Genomic DNA, 20,824 nt, shown 5'->3' on the forward strand with positions numbered 1-20,824 from the left:
CTATGCAACGAAACTGAGCTGGGATGTCAAGTGCCTTTAATGGTACCTTTTTGACCCCACTTCAAATGCTGCTGTTACCTGACCAGTTCGATTGTTAGTTTGCCAGATTCTCAATCTCTGGGATGTGAGATCATGCACCAGGTTTAGTGAATGTTTAAGGGTGAAGGTCTTTAATTTCTGCACAAATTCCACAAACATAGCTCAGGTCCTGCTCAACATGTCAACATGTGGCGACAGCAAGTGCCTTTGGGGTCCTACAAAAATCGCCCGGCTAGCTCAGTCGGTAGAGCATGAGACTCTTAATCTCAGGGTCGTGGGTTCGAGCCCCACGTTGGGCGAGAGGCTGATTTGTTTGAGTGAAATGTTGAAATTTAGTTAATCTGTTTGCACAAAATACGTCTAAAAAAGAAGAGAAAGGAACATACATCGTCCCTGGGTGGGCTCGAACCACCATCCTTTCGGTTAACAGCCGAACGCGCTAACCGATTGCGCCACAGAGACCAGATGCTGCTGTGCTTACATAGTTCTTCCTCAAAAGAAAAACCCAACAAGCACATTCCTCCTGTTTGCTGGCTTTTGATGAAATGAGCCAATGCATAAAGGATGCAACATCAATGTCACTCACACTTTTCTGCTAGCTTGTCTAAAATTCGCCCTTCCTTCAATTTCTCACTTGTCAAGACCTCCAGGTCTTCAAACAAAAGGTCAGTTTGTAGACCCTTTTCCTGTCAAAGTTTTGATCCTTTTGTCCACCAGTCATCGGAATGTGTATGATTTTCACCAGTTTACACAGTGTAGCTCCCTTGCCTTCAGTTGCAGGGTTATGTCGTCTTAGATAAGACGCTTTTGAAATTATTTGTGAAAATGCACCCAAAACCTATTCAAAACAGATTTGATGGAAGCACTGCAGGAGCTGCTCCAAGACGCATTTTGTCCAGAAAATGTGCTATCATGAATGCATCCATATCACCAACACACATTTACAAACCAAACCATAGGCAATAAAATACATGAGTAAACTGATTTGTGGACCTTTGTGGCACTTGGTACTGCTGAGATCAGGATCATAACAGAGTTCAGCAATTATTTTCCCAACTAGGTCATTGATACATTGGAATCCCCAATGTTTTCTGGAACAGAATAGGCTATGCCTTTCGGATGAGAATAAAAAAAGACTTCAAGAACCAAAAAAGAAGTTAAGCTGCCTTCAGCTGATGTACTCAGACTAAAGGGAAACACTTTAAATCCCAAGGTGAAATGCACATGCTCAAAATTTTATCAGGACAGAGTACATGTTTTACTTTGATATTAAGAGCGATCACTGGATTGTCTTCCAGTAAATTAATGTTTTCTTCCGCTACAAAACGTTTTTTCAACAACTATAAAGAGGCTATGCAACGAAACTGAGCTGGGATGTCAAGTGCCTTTAATGGTACCTTTTTGACCCCACTTCAAATGCTGCTGTTACCTGACCAGTTCGATTGTTAGTTTGCCAGATTCTCAATCTCTGGGATGTGAGATCATGCACCAGGTTTAGTGAATGTTTAAGGGTGAAGGTCTTTAATTTCTGCACAAATTCCACAAACATAGCTCAGGTCCTGCTCAACATGTCAACATGTGGCGACAGCAAGTGCCTTTGGGGTCCTACAAAAATCGCCCGGCTAGCTCAGTCGGTAGAGCATGAGACTCTTAATCTCAGGGTCGTGGGTTCGAGCCCCACGTTGGGCGAGAGGCTGATTTGTTTGAGTGAAATGTTGAAATTTAGTTAATCTGTTTGCACAAAATACGTCTAAAAAAGAAGAGAAAGGAACATACATCGTCCCTGGGTGGGCTCGAACCACCATCCTTTCGGTTAACAGCCGAACGCGCTAACCGATTGCGCCACAGAGACCAGATGCTGCTGTGCTTACATAGTTCTTCCTCAAAAGAAAAACCCAACAAGCACATTCCTCCTGTTTGCTGGCTTTTGATGAAATGAGCCAATGCATAAAGGATGCAACATCAATGTCACTCACACTTTTCTGCTAGCTTGTCTAAAATTCGCCCTTCCTTCAATTTCTCACTTGTCAAGACCTGCAGGTCTTCAAACAAAAGGTCAGTTTGTAGACCCTTTTCCTGTCAAAGTTTTGATCCTTTTGTCCACCAGTCATCGGAATGTGTATGATTTTCACCAGTTTACACAGTGTAGCTCCCTTGCCTTCAGTTGCAGGGTTATGTCCTCTTAGATAAGACGCTTTTGAAATTATTTGTGAAAATGCACCCAAAACCTATTCAAAACAGATTTGATGGAAGCACTGCAGGAGCTGCTCCAAGACGCATTTTGTCCAGAAAATGTGCTATCATGAATGCATCCATATCACCAACACACATTTACAAACCAAACCATAGGCAATAAAATACATGAGTAAACTGATTTGTGGACCTTTGTGGCACTTGGTACTGCTGAGATCAGGATCATTACAGAGTTCAGCAATTATTTTCCCAACTAGGTCATTGATACATTGGAATCCCCAATGTTTTCTGGAACAGAATAGGCTATGCCTTTCGGATGAGAATAAAAAAAGACTTCAAGAACCAAAAAAGAAGTTAAGCTGCCTTCAGCTGATGTACTCAGACTAAAGGGAAACACTTTAAATCCCAAGGTGAAATGCACATGCTCAAAATTTTATCAGGACAGAGTACATGTTTTACTTTGATATTAAGAGCGATCACTAGATTGTCTTCCTGTAAATTAATGTTTTCTTCCGCTACAAAACGTTTTTTCAACAACTATAAAGAGGCTATGCAACGAAACTGAGCTGAGATGTCAAGTGCCTTTAATGGTACATTTTTGACCCCACTTCAAATGCTGCTGTTACCTGACCAGTTCGATTGTTAGTTTGCCAGATTCTCAATCTCTGGGATGTGAGATCATGCACCAGGTTTAGTGAATGTTTAAGGGTGAAGGTCTTTAGTTTCTGCACAAATTCCACAAACATAGCTCAGGTCCTGCTCAACATGTCAACATGTGGCGACAGCAAGTGCCTTTGGGGTCCTACAAAAATCGCCCGGCTAGCTCAGTCGGTAGAGCATGAGACTCTTAATCTCAGGGTCGTGAGTTCGAGCCCCATGTTGGGCGAGAGGCTGATTTGTTTGAGTGAAATGTTGAAATTTAGTTAATCTGTTTGCACAAAATACGTCTAAAAAAGAAGAGAAAGGAACATACATCGTCCCTGGGTGGGCTCGAACCACCATCCTTTCGGTTAACAGCCGAACGCGCTAACCGATTGCGCCACAGAGACCAGATGCTGCTGTGCTTACATAGTTCTTCCTCAAAAGAAAAACCCAACAAGCACATTCCTCCTGTTTGCTGGCTTTTGATGAAATGAGCCAATGCATAAAGGATGCAACATCAATGTCACTCACACTTTTCTGCTAGCTTGTCTAAAATTCGCCCTTCCTTCAATTTCTCACTTGTCAAGACCTGCAGGTCTTCAAACAAAAGGTCAGTTTGTAGACCCTTTTCCTGTCAAAGTTTTGATCCTTTTGTCCACCAGTCATCGGAATGTGTATGATTTTCACCAGTTTACACAGTGTAGCTCCCTTGCCTTCAGTTGCAGGGTTATGTCCTCTTAGATAAGACGCTTTTGAAATTATTTGTGAAAATGCACCCAAAACCTATTCAAAACAGATTTGATGGAAGCACTGCAGGAGCTGCTCCAAGACGCATTTTGTCCAGAAAATGTGCTATCATGAATGCATCCATATCACCAACACACATTTACAAACCAAACCATAGGCAATAAAATACATGAGTAAACTGATTTGTGGACCTTTGTGGCACTTGGTACTGCTGAGATCAGGATCATTACAGAGTTCAGCAATTATTTTCCCAACTAGGTCATTGATACATTGGAATCCCCAATGTTTTCTGGAACAGAATAGGCTATGCCTTTCGGATGAGAATAAAAAAAGACTTCAAGAACCAAAAAAGAAGTTAAGCTGCCTTCAGCTGATGTACTCAGACTAAAGGGAAACACTTTAAATCCCAAGGTGAAATGCACATGCTCAAAATTTTATCAGGACAGAGTACATGTTTTACTTTGATATTAAGAGTGATCAATGGATTGTCTTCCAGTAAATTAATGTTTTCTTCCGCTACAAAACGTTTTTTCAACAACTATAAAGAGGCTATGCAACGAAACTGAGCTGGGATGTCAAGTGCCTTTAATGGTACCTTTTTGACCCCACTTCAAATGCTGCTGTTACCTGACCAGTTCGATTGTTAGTTTGCCAGATTCTCAATCTCTGGGATGTGAGATCATGCACCAGGTTTAGTGAATGTTTAAGGGTGAAGGTCTTTAATTTCTGCACAAATTCCACAAACATAGCTCAGGTCCTGCTCAACATGTCAACATGTGGCGACAGCAAGTGCCTTTGGGGTCCTACAAAAATCGCCCGGCTAGCTCAGTCGGTAGAGCATGAGACTCTTAATCTCAGGGTCGTGAGTTCGAGCCCCATGTTGGGCGAGAGGCTGATTTGTTTGAGTGAAATGTTGAAATTTAGTTAATCTGTTTGCACAAAATACGTCTAAAAAAGAAGAGAAAGGAACATACATCGTCCCTGGGTGGGCTCGAACCACCATCCTTTCGGTTAACAGCCGAACGCGCTAACCGATTGCGCCACAGAGACCAGATGCTGCTGTGCTTACATAGTTCTTCCTCAAAAGAAAAACCCAACAAGCACATTCCTCCTGTTTGCTGGCTTTTGATGAAATGAGCCAATGCATAAAGGATGCAACATCAATGTCACTCACACTTTTCTGCTAGCTTGTCTAAAATTCGCCCTTCCTTCAATTTCTCACTTGTCAAGACCTCCAGGTCTTCAAACAAAAGGTCAGTTTGTAGACCCTTTTCCTGTCAAAGTTTTGATCCTTTTGTCCACCAGTCATCGGAATGTGTATGATTTTCACCAGTTTACACAGTGTAGCTCCCTTGCCTTCAGTTGCAGGGTTATGTCGTCTTAGATAAGACGCTTTTGAAATTATTTGTGAAAATGCACCCAAAACCTATTCAAAACAGATTTGATGGAAGCACTGCAGGAGCTGCTCCAAGACGCATTTTGTCCAGAAAATGTGCTATCATGAATGCATCCATATCACCAACACACATTTACAAACCAAACCATAGGCAATAAAATACATGAGTAAACTGATTTGTGGACCTTTGTGGCACTTGGTACTGCTGAGATCAGGATCATAACAGAGTTCAGCAATTATTTTCCCAACTAGGTCATTGATACATTGGAATCCCCAATGTTTTCTGGAACAGAATAGGCTATGCCTTTCGGATGAGAATAAAAAAAGACTTCAAGAACCAAAAAAGAAGTTAAGCTGCCTTCAGCTGATGTACTCAGACTAAAGGGAAACACTTTAAATCCCAAGGTGAAATGCACATGCTCAAAATTTTATCAGGACAGAGTACATGTTTTACTTTGATATTAAGAGTGATCAATGGATTGTCTTCCAGTAAATTAATGTTTTCTTCCGCTACAAAACGTTTTTTCAACAACTATAAAGAGGCTATGCAACGAAACTGAGCTGGGATGTCAAGTGCCTTTAATGGTACCTTTTTGACCCCACTTCAAATGCTGCTGTTACCTGACCAGTTCGATTGTTAGTTTGCCAGATTCTCAATCTCTGGGATGTGAGATCATGCACCAGGTTTAGTGAATGTTTAAGGGTGAAGGTCTTTAATTTCTGCACAAATTCCACAAACATAGCTCAGGTCCTGCTCAACATGTCAACATGTGGCGACAGCAAGTGCCTTTGGGGTCCTACAAAAATCGCCCGGCTAGCTCAGTCGGTAGAGCATGAGACTCTTAATCTCAGGGTCGTGGGTTCGAGCCCCACGTTGGGCGAGAGGCTGATTTGTTTGAGTGAAATGTTGAAATTTAGTTAATCTGTTTACACAAAATACGTCTAAAAAAGAAGAGAAAGGAACATACATCGTCCCTGGGTGGGCTCGAACCACCATCCTTTCGGTTAACAGCCGAACGCGCTAACCGATTGCGCCACAGAGACCAGATACTGCTGTGCTTACATAGTTCTTCCTCAAAAGAAAAACCCAACAAGCACATTCCTCCTGTTTGCTGGCTTTTGATGAAATGAGCCAATGCATAAAGGATGCAACATCAATGTCACTCACACTTTTCTGCTAGCTTGTCTAAAATTCGCCCTTCCTTCAATTTCTCACTTGTCAAGACCTGCAGGTCTTCAAACAAAAGGTCAGTTTGTAGACCCTTTTCCTGTCAAAGTTTTGATCCTTTTGTCCACCAGTCATCGGAATGTGTATGATTTTCACCAGTTTACACAGTGTAGCTCCCTTGCCTTCAGTTGCAGGGTTATGTCCTCTTAGATAAGACGCTTTTCAAATTATTTGTGAAAATGCACCCAAAACCTATTCAAAACAGATTTGATGGAAGCACTGCAGGAGCTGCTCCAAGACGCATTTTGTCCAGAAAATGTGCTATCATGAATGCATCCATATCACCAACACACATTTACAAACCAAACCATAGGCAATAAAATACATGAGTAAACTGATTTGTGGACCTTTGTGGCACTTGGTACTGCTGAGATCAGGATCATTACAGAGTTCAGCAATTATTTTCCCAACTAGGTCATTGATACATTGGAATCCCCAATGTTTTCTGGAACAGAATAGGCTATGCCTTTCGGACGAGAATAAAAAAAGACTTCAAGAACCAAAAAAGAAGTTAAGCTGCCTTCAGCTGATGCACTCAGACTAAAGGGAAACACTTTAAATCCCAAGGTGAAATGCACATGCTCAAAATTTTATCAGGACAGAGTACATGTTTTACTTTGATATTAATAGCGATCACTGGATTGTCTTCCAGTAAATTAATGTTTTCTTCCGCTACAAAACGTTTTTTCAACAACTATAAAGAGGCTATGCAACGAAACTGAGCTGGGATGTCAAGTGCCTTTAATGGTACCTTTTTGACCCCACTTCAAATGCTGCTGTTACCTGACCAGTTCGATTGTTAGTTTGCCAGATTCTCAATCTCTGGGATGTGAGATCATGCACCAGGTTTAGTGAATGTTTAAGGGTGAAGGTCTTTAATTTCTGCACAAATTCCACAAACATAGCTCAGGTCCTGCTCAACATGTCAACATGTGGCGACAGCAAGTGCCTTTGGGGTCCTACAAAAATCGCCCGGCTAGCTCAGTCGGTAGAGCATGAGACTCTTAATCTCAGGGTCGTGAGTTCGAGCCCCATGTTGGGCGAGAGGCTGATTTGTTTGAGTGAAATGTTGAAATTTAGTTAATCTGTTTGCACAAAATACGTCTAAAAAAGAAGAGAAAGGAACATACATCGTCCCTGGGTGGGCTCGAACCACCATCCTTTCGGTTAACAGCCGAACGCGCTAACCGATTGCGCCACAGAGACCAGATGCTGCTGTGCTTACATAGTTCTTCCTCAAAAGAAAAACCCAACAAGCACATTCCTCCTGTTTGCTGGCTTTTGATGAAATGAGCCAATGCATAAAGGATGCAACATCAATGTCACTCACACTTTTCTGCTAGCTTGTCTAAAATTCGCCCTTCCTTCAATTTCTCACTTGTCAAGACCTCCAGGTCTTCAAACAAAAGGTCAGTTTGTAGACCCTTTTCCTGTCAAAGTTTTGATCCTTTTGTCCACCAGTCATCGGAATGTGTATGATTTTCACCAGTTTACACAGTGTAGCTCCCTTGCCTTCAGTTGCAGGGTTATGTCGTCTTAGATAAGACGCTTTTGAAATTATTTGTGAAAATGCACCCAAAACCTATTCAAAACAGATTTGATGGAAGCACTGCAGGAGCTGCTCCAAGACGCATTTTGTCCAGAAAATGTGCTATCATGAATGCATCCATATCACCAACACACATTTACAAACCAAACCATAGGCAATAAAATACATGAGTAAACTGATTTGTGGACCTTTGTGGCACTTGGTACTGCTGAGATCAGGATCATAACAGAGTTCAGCAATTATTTTCCCAACTAGGTCATTGATACATTGGAATCCCCAATGTTTTCTGGAACAGAATAGGCTATGCCTTTCGGATGAGAATAAAAAAAGACTTCAAGAACCAAAAAAGAAGTTAAGCTGCCTTCAGCTGATGTACTCAGACTAAAGGGAAACACTTTAAATCCCAAGGTGAAATGCACATGCTCAAAATTTTATCAGGACAGAGTACATGTTTTACTTTGATATTAAGAGTGATCAATGGATTGTCTTCCAGTAAATTAATGTTTTCTTCCGCTACAAAACGTTTTTTCAACAACTATAAAGAGGCTATGCAACGAAACTGAGCTGGGATGTCAAGTGCCTTTAATGGTACCTTTTTGACCCCACTTCAAATGCTGCTGTTACCTGACCAGTTCGATTGTTAGTTTGCCAGATTCTCAATCTCTGGGATGTGAGATCATGCACCAGGTTTAGTGAATGTTTAAGGGTGAAGGTCTTTAATTTCTGCACAAATTCCACAAACATAGCTCAGGTCCTGCTCAACATGTCAACATGTGGCGACAGCAAGTGCCTTTGGGGTCCTACAAAAATCGCCCGGCTAGCTCAGTCGGTAGAGCATGAGACTCTTAATCTCAGGGTCGTGGGTTCGAGCCCCACGTTGGGCGAGAGGCTGATTTGTTTGAGTGAAATGTTGAAATTTAGTTAATCTGTTTGCACAAAATACGTCTAAAAAAGAAGAGAAAGGAACATACATCGTCCCTGAGTGGGCTCGAACCACCATCCTTTCGGTTAACAGCCGAACGCGCTAACCGATTGCGCCACAGAGACCAGATGCTGCTGTGCTTACATAGTTCTTCCTCAAAAGAAAAACCCAACAAGCACATTCCTCCTGTTTGCTGGCTTTTGATGAAATGAGCCAATGCATAAAGGATGCAACATCAATGTCACTCACACTTTTCTGCTAGCTTGTCTAAAATTCGCCCTTCCTTCAATTTCTCACTTGTCAAGACCTCCAGGTCTTCAAACAAAAGGTCAGTTTGTAGACCCTTTTCCTGTCAAAGTTTTGATCCTTTTGTCCACCAGTCATCGGAATGTGTATGATTTTCACCAGTTTACACAGTGTAGCTCCCTTGCCTTCAGTTGCAGGGTTATGTCGTCTTAGATAAGACGCTTTTGAAATTATTTGTGAAAATGCACCCAAAACCTATTCAAAACAGATTTGATGGAAGCACTGCAGGAGCTGCTCCAAGACGCATTTTGTCCAGAAAATGTGCTATCATGAATGCATCCATATCACCAACACACATTTACAAACCAAACCATAGGCAATAAAATACATGAGTAAACTGATTTGTGGACCTTTGTGGCACTTGGTACTGCTGAGATCAGGATCATAACAGAGTTCAGCAATTATTTTCCCAACTAGGTCATTGATACATTGGAATCCCCAATGTTTTCTGGAACAGAATAGGCTATGCCTTTCGGATGAGAATAAAAAAAGACTTCAAGAACCAAAAAAGAAGTTAAGCTGCCTTCAGCTGATGTACTCAGACTAAAGGGAAACACTTTAAATCCCAAGGTGAAATGCACATGCTCAAAATTTTATCAGGACAGAGTACATGTTTTACTTTGATATTAAGAGCGATCACTGGATTGTCTTCCAGTAAATTAATGTTTTCTTCCGCTACAAAACGTTTTTTCAACAACTATAAAGAGGCTATGCAACGAAACTGAGCTGGGATGTCAAGTGCCTTTAATGGTACCTTTTTGACCCCACTTCAAATGCTGCTGTTACCTGACCAGTTCGATTGTTAGTTTGCCAGATTCTCAATCTCTGGGATGTGAGATCATGCACCAGGTTTAGTGAATGTTTAAGGGTGAAGGTCTTTAATTTCTGCACAAATTCCACAAACATAGCTCAGGTCCTGCTCAACATGTCAACATGTGGCGACAGCAAGTGCCTTTGGGGTCCTACAAAAATCGCCCGGCTAGCTCAGTCGGTAGAGCATGAGACTCTTAATCTCAGGGTCGTGGGTTCGAGCCCCACGTTGGGCGAGAGGCTGATTTGTTTGAGTGAAATGTTGAAATTTAGTTAATCTGTTTGCACAAAATACGTCTAAAAAAGAAGAGAAAGGAACATACATCGTCCCTGGGTGGGCTCGAACCACCATCCTTTCGGTTAACAGCCGAACGCGCTAACCGATTGCGCCACAGAGACCAGATGCTGCTGTGCTTACATAGTTCTTCCTCAAAAGAAAAACCCAACAAGCACATTCCTCCTGTTTGCTGGCTTTTGATGAAATGAGCCAATGCATAAAGGATGCAACATCAATGTCACTCACACTTTTCTGCTAGCTTGTCTAAAATTCGCCCTTCCTTCAATTTCTCACTTGTCAAGACCTCCAGGTCTTCAAACAAAAGGTCAGTTTGTAGACCCTTTTCCTGTCAAAGTTTTGATCCTTTTGTCCACCAGTCATCGGAATGTGTATGATTTTCACCAGTTTACACAGTGTAGCTCCCTTGCCTTCAGTTGCAGGGTTATGTCCTCTTAGATAAGACGCTTTTGAAATTATTTATGAAAATGCACCCAAAACCTATTCAAAACAGATTTGATGGAAGCACTGCAGGAGCTGCTCCAAGACGCATTTTGTCCAGGAAATGTGCTATCATGAATGCATCCATATCACCAACACACATTTACAAACCAAACCATAGGCAATAAAATACATGAGTAAACTGATTTGTGGACCTTTGTGGCACTTGGTACTGCTGAGATCAGGATCATTACAGAGTTCAGCAATTATTTTCCCAACTAGGTCATTGATACATTGGAATCCCCAATGTTTTCTGGAACAGAATAGGCTATGCCTTTCGGATGAGAATAAAAAAAGACTTCAAGAACCAAAAAAGAAGTTAAGCTGCCTTCAGCTGATGTACTCAGACTAAAGGGAAACACTTTAAATCCCAAGGTGAAATGCACATGCTCAAAATTTTATCAGGACAGAGTACATGTTTTACTTTGATATTAAGAGTGATCAATGGATTGTCTTCCAGTAAATTAATGTTTTCTTCCGCTACAAAACGTTTTTTCAACAACTATAAAGAGGCTATGCAACGAAACTGAGCTGGGATGTCAAGTGCCTTTAATGGTACCTTTTTGACCCCACTTCAAATGCTGCTGTTACCTGACCAGTTCGATTGTTAGTTTGCCAGATTCTCAATCTCTGGGATGTGAGATCATGCACCAGGTTTAGTGAATGTTTAAGGGTGAAGGTCTTTAATTTCTGCACAAATTCCACAAACATAGCTCAGGTCCTGCTCAACATGTCAACATGTGGCGACAGCAAGTGCCTTTGGGGTCCTACAAAAATCGCCCGGCTAGCTCAGTCGGTAGAGCATGAGACTCTTAATCTCAGGGTCGTGAGTTCGAGCCCCATGTTGGGCGAGAGGCTGATTTGTTTGAGTGAAATGTTGAAATTTAGTTAATCTGTTTGCACAAAATACGTCTAAAAAAGAAGAGAAAGGAACATACATCGTCCCTGGGTGGGCTCGAACCACCATCCTTTCGGTTAACAGCCGAACGCGCTAACCGATTGCGCCACAGAGACCAGATGCTGCTGTGCTTACATAGTTCTTCCTCAAAAGAAAAACCCAACAAGCACATTCCTCCTGTTTGCTGGCTTTTGATGAAATGAGCCAATGCATAAAGGATGCAACATCAATGTCACTCACACTTTTCTGCTAGCTTGTCTAAAATTCGCCCTTCCTTCAATTTCTCACTTGTCAAGACCTGCAGGTCTTCAAACAAAAGGTCAGTTTGTAGACCCTTTTCCTGTCAAAGTTTTGATCCTTTTGTCCACCAGTCATCGGAATGTGTATGATTTTCACCAGTTTACACAGTGTAGCTCCCTTGCCTTCAGTTGCAGGGTTATGTCGTCTTAGATAAGACGCTTTTGAAATTATTTGTGAAAATGCACCCAAAACCTATTCAAAACAGATTTGATGGAAGCACTGCAGGAGCTGCTCCAAGACGCATTTTGTCCAGAAAATGTGCTATCATGAATGCATCCATATCACCAACACACATTTACAAACCAAACCATAGGCAATAAAATACATGAGTAAACTGATTTGTGGACCTTTGTGGCACTTGGTACTGCTGAGATCAGGATCATTACAGAGTTCAGCAATTATTTTCCCAACTAGGTCATTGATACATTGGAATCCCCAATGTTTTCTGGAACAGAATAGGCTATGCCTTTCGGATGAGAATAAAAAAAGACTTCAAGAACCAAAAAAGAAGTTAAGCTGCCTTCAGCTGATGTACTCAGACTAAAGGGAAACACTTTAAATCCCAAGGTGAAATGCACATGCTCAAAATTTTATCAGGACAGAGTACATGTTTTACTTTGATATTAAGAGCGATCACTGGATTGTCTTCCAGTAAATTAATGTTTTCTTCCGCTACAAAACGTTTTTTCAACAACTATAAAGAGGCTATGCAACGAAACTGAGCTGGGATGTCAAGTGCCTTTAATGGTACCTTTTTGACCCCACTTCAAATGCTGCTGTTACCTGACCAGTTCGATTGTTAGTTTGCCAGATTCTCAATCTCTGGGATGTGAGATCATGCACCAGGTTTAGTGAATGTTTAAGGGTGAAGGTCTTTAATTTCTGCACAAATTCCACAAACATAGCTCAGGTCCTGCTCAACATGTCAACATGTGGCGACAGCAAGTGCCTTTGGGGTCCTACAAAAATCGCCCGGCTAGCTCAGTCGGTAGAGCATGAGACTCTTAATCTCAGGGTCGTGGGTTCGAGCCCCACGTTGGGCGAGAGGCTGATTTGTTTGAGTGAAATGTTGAAATTTAGTTAATCTGTTTGCACAAAATACGTCTAAAAAAGAAGAGAAAGGAACATACATCGTCCCTGAGTGGGCTCGAACCACCATCCTTTCGGTTAACAGCCGAACGCGCTAACCGATTGCGCCACAGAGACCAGATGCTGCTGTGCTTACATAGTTCTTCCTCAAAAGAAAAACCCAACAAGCACATTCCTCCTGTTTGCTGGCTTTTGATGAAATGAGCCAATGCATAAAGGATGCAACATCAATGTCACTCACACTTTTCTGCTAGCTTGTCTAAAATTCGCCCTTCCTTCAATTTCTCACTTGTCAAGACCTCCAGGTCTTCAAACAAAAGGTCAGTTTGTAGACCCTTTTCCTGTCAAAGTTTTGATCCTTTTGTCCACCAGTCATCGGAATGTGTATGATTTTCACCAGTTTACACAGTGTAGCTCCCTTGCCTTCAGTTGCAGGGTTATGTCGTCTTAGATAAGACGCTTTTGAAATTATTTGTGAAAATGCACCCAAAACCTATTCAAAACAGATTTGATGGAAGCACTGCAGGAGCTGCTCCAAGACGCATTTTGTCCAGAAAATGTGCTATCATGAATGCATCCATATCACCAACACACATTTACAAACCAAACCATAGGCAATAAAATACATGAGTAAACTGATTTGTGGACCTTTGTGGCACTTGGTACTGCTGAGATCAGGATCATAACAGAGTTCAGCAATTATTTTCCCAACTAGGTCATTGATACATTGGAATCCCCAATGTTTTCTGGAACAGAATAGGCTATGCCTTTCGGATGAGAATAAAAAAAGACTTCAAGAACCAAAAAAGAAGTTAAGCTGCCTTCAGCTGATGTACTCAGACTAAAGGGAAACACTTTAAATCCCAAGGTGAAATGCACATGCTCAAAATTTTATCAGGACAGAGTACATGTTTTACTTTGATATTAAGAGCGATCACTGGATTGTCTTCCAGTAAATTAATGTTTTCTTCCGCTACAAAACGTTTTTTCAACAACTATAAAGAGGCTATGCAACGAAACTGAGCTGGGATGTCAAGTGCCTTTAATGGTACCTTTTTGACCCCACTTCAAATGCTGCTGTTACCTGACCAGTTCGATTGTTAGTTTGCCAGATTCTCAATCTCTGGGATGTGAGATCATGCACCAGGTTTAGTGAATGTTTAAGGGTGAAGGTCTTTAATTTCTGCACAAATTCCACAAACATAGCTCAGGTCCTGCTCAACATGTCAACATGTGGCGACAGCAAGTGCCTTTGGGGTCCTACAAAAATCGCCCGGCTAGCTCAGTCGGTAGAGCATGAGACTCTTAATCTCAGGGTCGTGGGTTCGAGCCCCACGTTGGGCGAGAGGCTGATTTGTTTGAGTGAAATGTTGAAATTTAGTTAATCTGTTTGCACAAAATACGTCTAAAAAAGAAGAGAAAGGAACATACATCGTCCCTGGGTGGGCTCGAACCACCATCCTTTCGGTTAACAGCCGAACGCGCTAACCGATTGCGCCACAGAGACCAGATGCTGCTGTGCTTACATAGTTCTTCCTCAAAAGAAAAACCCAACAAGCACATTCCTCCTGTTTGCTGGCTTTTGATGAAATGAGCCAATGCATAAAGGATGCAACATCAATGTCACTCACACTTTTCTGCTAGCTTGTCTAAAATTCGCCCTTCCTTCAATTTCTCACTTGTCAAGACCTCCAGGTCTTCAAACAAAAGGTCAGTTTGTAGACCCTTTTCCTGTCAAAGTTTTGATCCTTTTGTCCACCAGTCATCGGAATGTGTATGATTTTCACCAGTTTACACAGTGTAGCTCCCTTGCCTTCAGTTGCAGGGTTATGTCCTCTTAGATAAGACGCTTTTGAAATTATTTATGAAAATGCACCCAAAACCTATTCAAAACAGATTTGATGGAAGCACTGCAGGAGCTGCTCCAAGACGCATTTTGTCCAGGAAATGTGCTATCATGAATGCATCCATATCACCAACACACATTTACAAACCAAACCATAGGCAATAAAATACATGAGTAAACTGATTTGTGGACCTTTGTGGCACTTGGTACTGCTGAGATCAGGATCATTACAGAGTTCAGCAATTATTTTCCCAACTAGGTCATTGATACATTGGAATCCCCAATGTTTTCTGGAACAGAATAGGCTATGCCTTTCGGATGAGAATAAAAAAAGACTTCAAGAACCAAAAAAGAAGTTAAGCTGCCTTCAGCTGATGTACTCAGACTAAAGGGAAACACTTTAAATCCCAAGGTGAAATGCACATGCTCAAAATTTTATCAGGACAGAGTACATGTTTTACTTTGATATTAAGAGTGATCAATGGATTGTCTTCCAGTAAATTAATGTTTTCTTCCGCTACAAAACGTTTTTTCAACAACTATAAAGAGGCTATGCAACGAAACTGAGCTGGGATGTCAAGTGCCTTTAATGGTACCTTTTTGACCCCACTTCAAATGCTGCTGTTACCTGACCAGTTCGATTGTTAGTTTGCCAGATTCTCAATCTCTGGGATGTGAGATCATGCACCAGGTTTAGTGAATGTTTAAGGGTGAAGGTCTTTAATTTCTGCACAAATTCCACAAACATAGCTCAGGTCCTGCTCAACATGTCAACATGTGGCGACAGCAAGTGCCTTTGGGGTCCTACAAAAATCGCCCGGCTAGCTCAGTCGGTAGAGCATGAGACTCTTAATCTCAGGGTCGTGAGTTCGAGCCCCATGTTGGGCGAGAGGCTGATTTGTTTGAGTGAAATGTTGAAATTTAGTTAATCTGTTTGCACAAAATACGTCTAAAAAAGAAGAGAAAGGAACATACATCGTCCCTGGGTGGGCTCGAACCACCATCCTTTCGGTTAACAGCCGAACGCGCTAACCGATTGCGCCACAGAGACCAGATGCTGCTGTGCTTACATAGTTCTTCCTCAAAAGAAAAACCCAACAAGCACATTCCTCCTGTTTGCTGGCTTTTGATGAAATGAGCCAATGCATAAAGGATGCAACATCAATGTCACTCACACTTTTCTGCTAGCTTGTCTAAAATTCGCCCTTCCTTCAATTTCTCACTTGTCAAGACCTGCAGGTCTTCAAACAAAAGGTCAGTTTGTAGACCCTTTTCCTGTCAAAGTTTTGATCCTTTTGTCCACCAGTCATCGGAATGTGTATGATTTTCACCAGTTTACACAGTGTAGCTCCCTTGCCTTCAGTTGCAGGGTTATGTCGTCTTAGATAAGACGCTTTTGAAATTATTTGTGAAAATGCACCCAAAACCTATTCAAAACAGATTTGATGGAAGCACTGCAGGAGCTGCTCCAAGACGCATTTTGTCCAGAAAATGTGCTATCATGAATGCATCCATATCACCAACACACATTTACAAACCAAACCATAGGCAATAAAATACATGAGTAAACTGATTTGTGGACCTTTGTGGCACTTGGTACTGCTGAGATCAGGATCATTACAGAGTTCAGCAATTATTTTCCCAACTAGGTCATTGATACATTGGAATCCCCAATGTTTTCTGGAACAGAATAGGCTATGCCTTTCGGATGAGAATAAAAAAAGACTTCAAGAACCAAAAAAGAAGTTAAGCTGCCTTCAGCTGATGTACTCAGACTAAAGGGAAACACTTTAAATCCCAAGGTGAAATGCACATGCTCAAAATTTTATCAGGACAGAGTACATGTTTTACTTTGATATTAAGAGCGATCACTGGATTGTCTTCCAGTAAATTAATGTTTTCTTCCGCTACAAAACGTTTTTTCAACAACTATAAAGAGGCTATGCAACGAAACTGAGCTGGGATGTCAAGTGCCTTTAATGGTACCTTTTTGACCCCACTTCAAATGCTGCTGTTACCTGACCAGTTCGATTGTTAGTTTGCCAGATTCTCAATCCCTGGGATGTGAGATCATGCACCAGGTTTAGTGAATGTTTAAGGGTGAAGGTCTTTAATTTCTGCACAAATTCCACAAACATAGCTCAGGTCCTGCTCAACATGTCAACATGTGGCGACAGCAAGTGCCTTTGGGGTCCTACAAAAATCGCCCGGCTAGCTCAGTCGGTAGAGCATGAGACTCTTAATCTCAGGGTCGTGGGTTCGAGCCCCACGTTGGGCGAGAGGCTGATTTGTTTGAGTGAAATGTTGAAATTTAGTTAATCTGTTTGCACAAAATACGTCTAAAAAAGAAGAGAAAGGAACATACATCGTCCCTGAGTGGGCTCGAACCACCATCCTTTCGGTTAACAGCCGAACGCGCTAACCGATTGCGCCACAGAGACCAGATGCTGCTGTGCTTACATAGTTCTTCCTCAAAAGAAAAACCCAACAAGCACATTCCTCCTGTTTGCTGGCTTTTGATGAAATGAGCCAATGCATAAAGGATGCAACATCAATGTCACTCACACTTTTCTGCTAGCTTGTCTAAAATTCGCCCTTCCTTCAATTTCTCACTTGTCAAGACCTCCAGGTCTTCAAACAAAAGGTCAGTTTGTAGACCCTTTTCCTGTCAAAGTTTTGATCCTTTTGTCCACCAGTCATCGGAATGTGTATGATTTTCACCAGTTTACACAGTGTAGCTCCCTTGCCTTCAGTTGCAGGGTTATGTCGTCTTAGATAAGACGCTTTTGAAATTATTTGTGAAAATGCACCCAAAACCTATTCAAAACAGATTTGATGGAAGCACTGCAGGAGCTGCTCCAAGACGCATTTTGTCCAGAAAATGTGCTATCATGAATGCATCCATATCACCAACACACATTTACAAACCAAACCATAGGCAATAAAATACATGAGTAAACTGATTTGTGGACCTTTGTGGCACTTGGTACTGCTGAGATCAGGATCATAACAGAGTTCAGCAATTATTTTCCCAACTAGGTCATTGATACATTGGAATCCCCAATGTTTTCTGGAACAGAATAGGCTATGCCTTTCGGATGAGAATAAAAAAAGACTTCAAGAACCAAAAAAGAAGTTAAGCTGCCTTCAGCTGATGTACTCAGACTAAAGGGAAACACTTTAAATCCCAAGGTGAAATGCACATGCTCAAAATTTTATCAGGACAGAGTACATGTTTTACTTTGATATTAAGAGCGATCACTGGATTGTCTTCCAGTAAATTAATGTTTTCTTCCGCTACAAAACGTTTTTTCAACAACTATAAAGAGGCTATGCAACGAAACTGAGCTGGGATGTCAAGTGCCTTTAATGGTACCTTTTTGACCCCACTTCAAATGCTGCTGTTACCTGACCAGTTCGATTGTTAGTTTGCCAGATTCTCAATCTCTGGGATGTGAGATCATGCACCAGGTTTAGTGAATGTTTAAGGGTGAAGGTCTTTAATTTCTGCACAAATTCCACAAACATAGCTCAGGTCCTGCTCAACATGTCAACATGTGGCGACAGCAAGTGCCTTTGGGGTCCTACAAAAATCGCCCGGCTAGCTCAGTCGGTAGAGCATGAGACTCTTAATCTCAGGGTCGTGGGTTCGAGCCCCACGTTGGGCGAGAGGCTGATTTGTTTGAGTGAAATGTTGAAATTTAGTTAATCTGTTTGCACAAAATACGTCTAAAAAAGAAGAGAAAGGAACATACATCGTCCCTGGGTGGGCTCGAACCACCATCCTTTCGGTTAACAGCCGAACGCGCTAACCGATTGCGCCACAGAGACCAGATGCTGCTGTGCTTACATAGTTCTTCCTCAAAAGAAAAACCCAACAAGCACATTCCTCCTGTTTGCTGGCTTTTGATGAAATGAGCCAATGCATAAAGGATGCAACATCAATGTCACTCACACTTTTCTGCTAGCTTGTCTAAAATTCGCCCTTCCTTCAATTTCTCACTTGTCAAGACCTCCAGGTCTTCAAACAAAAGGTCAGTTTGTAGACCCTTTTCCTGTCAAAGTTTTGATCCTTTTGTCCACCAGTCATCGGAATGTGTATGATTTTCACCAGTTTACACAGTGTAGCTCCCTTGCCTTCAGTTGCAGGGTTATGTCCTCTTAGATAAGACGCTTTTGAAATTATTTATGAAAATGCACCCAAAACCTATTCAAAACAGATTTGATGGAAGCACTGCAGGAGCTGCTCCAAGACGCATTTTGTCCAGGAAATGTGCTATCATGAATGCATCCATATCACCAACACACATTTACAAACCAAACCATAGGCAATAAAATACATGAGTAAACTGATTTGTGGACCTTTGTGGCACTTGGTACTGCTGAGATCAGGATCATTACAGAGTTCAGCAATTATTTTCCCAACTAGGTCATTGATACATTGGAATCCCCAATGTTTTCTGGAACAGAATAGGCTATGCCTTTCGGATGAGAATAAAAAAAGACTTCAAGAACCAAAAAAGAAGTTAAGCTGCCTTCAGCTGATGTACTCAGACTAAAGGGAAACACTTTAAATCCCAAGGTGAAATGCACATGCTCAAAATTTTATCAGGACAGAGTACATGTTTTACTTTGATATTAAGAGTGATCAATGGATTGTCTTCCAGTAAATTAATGTTTTCTTCCGCTACAAAACGTTTTTTCAACAACTATAAAGAGGCTATGCAACGAAACTGAGCTGGGATGTCAAGTGCCTTTAATGGTACCTTTTTGACCCCACTTCAAATGCTGCTGTTACCTGACCAGTTCGATTGTTAGTTTGCCAGATTCTCAATCTCTGGGATGTGAGATCATGCACCAGGTTTAGTGAATGTTTAAGGGTGAAGGTCTTTAATTTCTGCACAAATTCCACAAACATAGCTCAGGTCCTGCTCAACATGTCAACATGTGGCGACAGCAAGTGCCTTTGGGGTCCTACAAAAATCGCCCGGCTAGCTCAGTCGGTAGAGCATGAGACTCTTAATCTCAGGGTCGTGAGTTCGAGCCCCATGTTGGGCGAGAGGCTGATTTGTTTGAGTGAAATGTTGAAATTTAGTTAATCTGTTTGCACAAAATACGTCTAAAAAAGAAGAGAAAGGAACATACATCGTCCCTGGGTGGGCTCGAACCACCATCCTTTCGGTTAACAGCCGAACGCGCTAACCGATTGCGCCACAGAGACCAGATGCTGCTGTGCTTACATAGTTCTTCCTCAAAAGAAAAACCCAACAAGCACATTCCTCCTGTTTGCTGGCTTTTGATGAAATGAGCCAATGCATAAAGGATGCAACATCAATGTCACTCACACTTTTCTGCTAGCTTGTCTAAAATTCGCCCTTCCTTCAATTTCTCACTTGTCAAGACCTGCAGGTCTTCAAACAAAAGGTCAGTTTGTAGACCCTTTTCCTGTCAAAGTTTTGATCCTTTTGTCCACCAGTCATCGGAATGTGTATGATTTTCACCAGTTTACACAGTGTAGCTCCCTTGCCTTCAGTTGCAGGGTTATGTCGTCTTAGATAAGACGCTTTTGAAATTATTTGTGAAAATGCACCCAAAACCTATTCAAAACAGATTTGATGGAAGCACTGCAGGAGCTGCTCCAAGACGCATTTTGTCCAGAAAATGTGCTATCATGAATGCATCCATATCACCAACACACATTTACAAACCAAACCATAGGCAATAAAATACATGAGTAAACTGATTTGTGGACCTTTGTGGCACTTGGTACTGCTGAGATCAGGATCATTACAGAGTTCAGCAATTATTTTCCCAACTAGGTCATTGATACATTGGAATCCCCAATGTTTTCTGGAACAGAATAGGCTATGCCTTTCGGATGAGAATAAAAAAAGACTTCAAGAACCAAAAAAGAAGTTAAGCTGCCTTCAGCTGATGTACTCAGACTAAAGGGAAACACTTTAAATCCCAAGGTGAAATGCACATGCTCAAAATTTTATCAGGACAGAGTACATGTTTTACTTTGATATTAAGAGCGATCACTGGATTGTCTTCCAGTAAATTAATGTTTTCTTCCGCTACAAA

The 20,824-nt window shown here is 41.6% G+C and overlaps 21 non-coding genes across 21 annotated transcripts; 9 read left to right on the top strand and 12 right to left on the bottom strand.

The window, feature by feature from the left end:
* Nucleotides 1-265: 265 nt before the first annotated feature.
* On the top strand, nucleotides 266-338 carry trnak-cuu (transfer RNA lysine (anticodon CUU)). Its single transcript has one exon. It is a non-coding gene; the product is annotated as a tRNA-Lys (tRNA).
* An 89-nt stretch (nucleotides 339-427) lies between these two features.
* trnan-guu (transfer RNA asparagine (anticodon GUU)) lies at nucleotides 428-501 on the bottom strand. The gene has a single exon. It is a non-coding gene; the product is annotated as a tRNA-Asn (tRNA).
* Nucleotides 502-1,655: 1,154 nt separating this feature from the next.
* On the top strand, nucleotides 1,656-1,728 carry trnak-cuu (transfer RNA lysine (anticodon CUU)). The gene has a single exon. It is a non-coding gene; the product is annotated as a tRNA-Lys (tRNA).
* An 89-nt stretch (nucleotides 1,729-1,817) lies between these two features.
* trnan-guu (transfer RNA asparagine (anticodon GUU)) lies at nucleotides 1,818-1,891 on the bottom strand. The gene has a single exon. It is a non-coding gene; the product is annotated as a tRNA-Asn (tRNA).
* Nucleotides 1,892-3,207: 1,316 nt separating this feature from the next.
* trnan-guu (transfer RNA asparagine (anticodon GUU)) lies at nucleotides 3,208-3,281 on the bottom strand. The gene has a single exon. It is a non-coding gene; the product is annotated as a tRNA-Asn (tRNA).
* A 1,316-nt stretch (nucleotides 3,282-4,597) lies between these two features.
* Nucleotides 4,598-4,671, bottom strand: trnan-guu (transfer RNA asparagine (anticodon GUU)). Its single transcript has one exon. It is a non-coding gene; the product is annotated as a tRNA-Asn (tRNA).
* Nucleotides 4,672-5,825: 1,154 nt separating this feature from the next.
* Nucleotides 5,826-5,898, top strand: trnak-cuu (transfer RNA lysine (anticodon CUU)). The gene has a single exon. It is a non-coding gene; the product is annotated as a tRNA-Lys (tRNA).
* An 89-nt stretch (nucleotides 5,899-5,987) lies between these two features.
* On the bottom strand, nucleotides 5,988-6,061 carry trnan-guu (transfer RNA asparagine (anticodon GUU)). Its single transcript has one exon. It is a non-coding gene; the product is annotated as a tRNA-Asn (tRNA).
* A 1,316-nt stretch (nucleotides 6,062-7,377) lies between these two features.
* Nucleotides 7,378-7,451, bottom strand: trnan-guu (transfer RNA asparagine (anticodon GUU)). The gene has a single exon. It is a non-coding gene; the product is annotated as a tRNA-Asn (tRNA).
* Nucleotides 7,452-8,605: 1,154 nt separating this feature from the next.
* On the top strand, nucleotides 8,606-8,678 carry trnak-cuu (transfer RNA lysine (anticodon CUU)). The gene has a single exon. It is a non-coding gene; the product is annotated as a tRNA-Lys (tRNA).
* A 1,317-nt stretch (nucleotides 8,679-9,995) lies between these two features.
* Nucleotides 9,996-10,068, top strand: trnak-cuu (transfer RNA lysine (anticodon CUU)). Its single transcript has one exon. It is a non-coding gene; the product is annotated as a tRNA-Lys (tRNA).
* An 89-nt stretch (nucleotides 10,069-10,157) lies between these two features.
* trnan-guu (transfer RNA asparagine (anticodon GUU)) lies at nucleotides 10,158-10,231 on the bottom strand. Its single transcript has one exon. It is a non-coding gene; the product is annotated as a tRNA-Asn (tRNA).
* Nucleotides 10,232-11,547: 1,316 nt separating this feature from the next.
* Nucleotides 11,548-11,621, bottom strand: trnan-guu (transfer RNA asparagine (anticodon GUU)). The gene has a single exon. It is a non-coding gene; the product is annotated as a tRNA-Asn (tRNA).
* A 1,154-nt stretch (nucleotides 11,622-12,775) lies between these two features.
* trnak-cuu (transfer RNA lysine (anticodon CUU)) lies at nucleotides 12,776-12,848 on the top strand. Its single transcript has one exon. It is a non-coding gene; the product is annotated as a tRNA-Lys (tRNA).
* A 1,317-nt stretch (nucleotides 12,849-14,165) lies between these two features.
* trnak-cuu (transfer RNA lysine (anticodon CUU)) lies at nucleotides 14,166-14,238 on the top strand. The gene has a single exon. It is a non-coding gene; the product is annotated as a tRNA-Lys (tRNA).
* Nucleotides 14,239-14,327: 89 nt separating this feature from the next.
* Nucleotides 14,328-14,401, bottom strand: trnan-guu (transfer RNA asparagine (anticodon GUU)). The gene has a single exon. It is a non-coding gene; the product is annotated as a tRNA-Asn (tRNA).
* A 1,316-nt stretch (nucleotides 14,402-15,717) lies between these two features.
* Nucleotides 15,718-15,791, bottom strand: trnan-guu (transfer RNA asparagine (anticodon GUU)). The gene has a single exon. It is a non-coding gene; the product is annotated as a tRNA-Asn (tRNA).
* A 1,154-nt stretch (nucleotides 15,792-16,945) lies between these two features.
* trnak-cuu (transfer RNA lysine (anticodon CUU)) lies at nucleotides 16,946-17,018 on the top strand. The gene has a single exon. It is a non-coding gene; the product is annotated as a tRNA-Lys (tRNA).
* Nucleotides 17,019-18,335: 1,317 nt separating this feature from the next.
* trnak-cuu (transfer RNA lysine (anticodon CUU)) lies at nucleotides 18,336-18,408 on the top strand. The gene has a single exon. It is a non-coding gene; the product is annotated as a tRNA-Lys (tRNA).
* Nucleotides 18,409-18,497: 89 nt separating this feature from the next.
* trnan-guu (transfer RNA asparagine (anticodon GUU)) lies at nucleotides 18,498-18,571 on the bottom strand. The gene has a single exon. It is a non-coding gene; the product is annotated as a tRNA-Asn (tRNA).
* Nucleotides 18,572-19,887: 1,316 nt separating this feature from the next.
* Nucleotides 19,888-19,961, bottom strand: trnan-guu (transfer RNA asparagine (anticodon GUU)). The gene has a single exon. It is a non-coding gene; the product is annotated as a tRNA-Asn (tRNA).
* Between the last annotated feature and the right edge of the window lie 863 nt (nucleotides 19,962-20,824).

Source organism: Brachyhypopomus gauderio, chromosome 1 (assembly GCF_052324685.1).
Source record: "Brachyhypopomus gauderio isolate BG-103 chromosome 1, BGAUD_0.2, whole genome shotgun sequence".
Taxonomy (NCBI): domain Eukaryota; kingdom Metazoa; phylum Chordata; class Actinopteri; order Gymnotiformes; family Hypopomidae; genus Brachyhypopomus; species Brachyhypopomus gauderio.